A 3776-nucleotide genomic window follows, 5' to 3' on the forward strand; every position below is an offset into this window, starting at 1 on the left:
TTGCTTAAAATAACACAAAACTAAATCATATATTATATTATATTAAAAAATTATTGTTATTTGAAATAATGATGATAATAACAATAATAATAATAATAATAATAATAACAACAACAACAATAATAATAATAATAATAATAATAATAATAATAGAGCGGTTCCGGTTCTGGTTCTAACTTTCTAGGAACCGCCAATTCTGGTTCCGGTTCCGGTTCCGGTTCTCGCCAAATGAAGCGGGTACTCGCATATGCTCATCCCTACTTAAAATAACTTACATTAACAATAGTTAAAAATAACTCTATATAAATATTATATTGTTACCTTTAAAATCAAAAAACAAAGATTAATGTTTTAAATAATTACAATGATAGAAATTAAAACATTAAGCAAATAAATTTTAAAAAATTAATTAACAACAACTATAAATAACATTAGACCATATATTATATTTAGTTTTATTCATGTGTAACTTATGGGTAGAATTCATTCAAGTAATGACCCAAAATACAAGGGTTAAAATTTCATTTTTAATATAGTCAAAATGCATATATCTTTAAATTCAAACATTTCAAAAACATAATTAATTAAAAGCATTCATCAGAGTTCGTCCCAAAATCATATATTACTGAAAACACGGGTGTGTGCACTGCGATCAAGCTGAGTCCATCCTTTCCCAAACAATGATACCTAAAACCATAAACAAAATTGTAAGCATGAAGCTCAGTGAGTTCCCTAGAGCATACCCACACAATCCACATAATCACATAATTTGTATCAGTTATAACAACACATAATCCATATCAATCACATAAGCCATGCATACTAACATATAGGGATTGTCATGGGCTCCCTCACATGGTCTGATATCCAACTGCTACGGGCTCCCCCCGAGGTCTTCCATGCAAGTATCACAAAGACAACTAGCATATCACATACTGTCACAAAAAGCTATCATACCACATGTCACATAATCAACTAGCATATGCAAGCCAAGCATATAGAGATATAAGGATGTCGTGGGCTCCCCCAGGGTCTTACACCTATGTGTCATGGGCTCCCTCATGGTCTTTACCTGGAAAGCCATGGGCTCCCCCACATGGTTTGACATCCAAGTGTCATGGGCTCCCCCATGGCCTTTACCTGAAAAGCCATGGCTCCCACACATAGTCTTTCTTTTGCATGTTTTGACTTCCAGAATAATTATGTTATGGTTTATATCATATTATTCAAACTCTCCACAGTCGATCATATGTTGGAAGTAGATATGAATCAAGACTGCCATGGCTTGGCTTTTAGAGGTCTAAGATGTTAGACAAAGCAGGGCTACAACACTCATGAGTGCTCATAAGTTCTGAGTATTGGGTTCAACCCACGCTCACTTGTATCACTCCATGGAATTTATCTCGAGTGATCGTGAGACGGTAATATCATATAAGTCTTCAAACCTAGAGATATGATTTGTTGCCTATGAGTTGGTTATGGATTGATTGTATGAAAACGCATTGGCAACTCGATGTTATAAAACGTACCTTTGTGTGTAATTCAACAAGTATTAGAGCAAACATATGAGTCGAAGTTTATCTGTTCCTTCTAGGATTAGAAGCGATATCTAGGCCCCTAGATGATTTTTTTTACCTATGTATCGGGCCCAGTCAGAACTAAATTGATATGTTCAATTAAGTTCTATGTCAAACAAATCAGAAATTAGGAAACAAATGCTCGACAATAAGCAAGACCATGTTCCATGTATTTGTCTAGCTGATATCTAGAATAGAGGATTATATGATCACTTATCTAAAATAGCGCGTTCTAGTTCAACAGAGTTTAAAGAGCTACGATTGTTGATCGGTTCCCGAAGTCATACTTGCAACTATTGTTATTAGACTTATCCAAGTGGGAGACTGTTTGGATATAGTGTCTAAATCCATAACTATATTTGGTATGTACTTGACCCAACCCGGTATGGTTCATTTGGGTTGCACTTCACCCGAACAATTTATGGATAATCTTTTGAGAATATTATAAGTTATGATTTATTAATATATTATAAGCTCTAATATATTAATATAAAATCATATTATTTAATTAGTATTGATCTATAATTAATCTAGGATTAATTTAGAGATTAAAAGTATGACTAATTAAATATGGTCTCTTGTATTTATATAGTGTGGGTTAGGCTTGCATGGAAAGTCCATGGATACTCCATGGAGCTTTAACCCATGGATCTCATGGAAATGAAAAGACATGGGTATTAGGGTTTACATGTATGTAACCCTAATCCATCACACTATATAAAGGAGGCTTTGGTTCTTAAAATCACACTAGTTATGGTGAGTAAAGTAAGAGGGCCGATTTCAAGATAGTTGTGACTATTCTCTCAAGGTTCCAAAGTTTGTGGTGATTTGTGATTTCCATTTGAGGCATCCACACTATTGGTGCTAGGCTCTAAAACTCCAAGCAATCAACTACAACTACAAGGTAAGTAATTCTACTAGCTTTATTTGATTCAAGTTCCCCATGCCATTCTAGATAGGATAAGAACCTTGGAAAAATAATTATTTGCATGTATCTTAGTCAAACATAGATCCAAGGTTTCCAGGGTTGCATGTACACCATAGGAGTGTTAGAATGCTCAAAACCCATCAATAACCTCACGTCGTGTGCTAGTGTTAAACTACAAGTTTTTATTCTTAATTGGATCTTGAAATTCTTTTCAAGATCTTTAAGACTCCCACTATCCTCTTGACACATAAGACTCACTTGCCAAATATTCAAGAGATAGTTTGGATTCTTTATCAAGACAAACACATCACACAATTGGCCTTAGTTGGTCTTTGTTTTATCCAAAACATCACAACTTACCAATTTCATATGTACAAGAGTAGGACACACTTTACTCCTACATTTGACTAGTGTTAATAAACCTTTCTTTAAGATATCTCACTCGAGTTACAATCTTGGAGTATGACTCTAAGAATTGTTTTGGAACGAAGTATGACTCATCTTCTTGATTTAACCATTTCAACAATTCAAGATTCCTCTTCTTAGTAATAAAAATGCATTATGATCTCCTTAGAGGACTAATTGTGATATGATTTCTAAATCATTAAGATGATCACAAAATATGATACTAAAGTACTCTCCCATCTTTTTAGATTTGAGAAACTTTTATCTTTCTGCCTAATTTGATTCTTCTCATTTGTTCTGCCATACATCGAAACTTTTCCAATGTTTCAGAATTATACTTTAAACTTGTAAGTATAACCATATTTACTAAGCTTTAGTAAATCATGATGAATAGTCTTATCAAGCTTTTGTGGTGGACTTGATCAGTGCACAAGAATGTGTACTCGATCCCTTAGCCCTTCACTTGACTCACATATACATGTAAACAAGGAACTAGTCTTAATTTTTCCAAAGCTGAAAGTTCTCATTCATCACACTGTACAACTTGTATGATTTCCAAGTTTCTATCCAACTGAAACCTTGGGTGATAAGAATCTTTCCTTATTTGGTAAATTTAGACACTACCACAAAAGAAAAAATCAAATTCATATTTCCAATATTGCTAGAAACATACAAAAATCAAGTTTTCATAAATACCATTGTAAGGAGATATAAAATAAAACAAAACAAATTTTTATTTATTTATAAAATGCAGAAAAAACTTTCCCTTAAAATGCAACTTTAAATGAAAACTGTACTATTACATGTTTCCTAGCAATCTATCATAACTCCTAAGAGTAGCTCAGGAATCCGATCTTCAATCAAGT

This window comes from Lactuca saligna, chromosome 4, assembly GCF_052625555.1.
Source record: "Lactuca saligna cultivar CGN05327 chromosome 4, ASM5262555v1, whole genome shotgun sequence".
Lineage (NCBI taxonomy): Eukaryota > Viridiplantae > Streptophyta > Magnoliopsida > Asterales > Asteraceae > Lactuca > Lactuca saligna.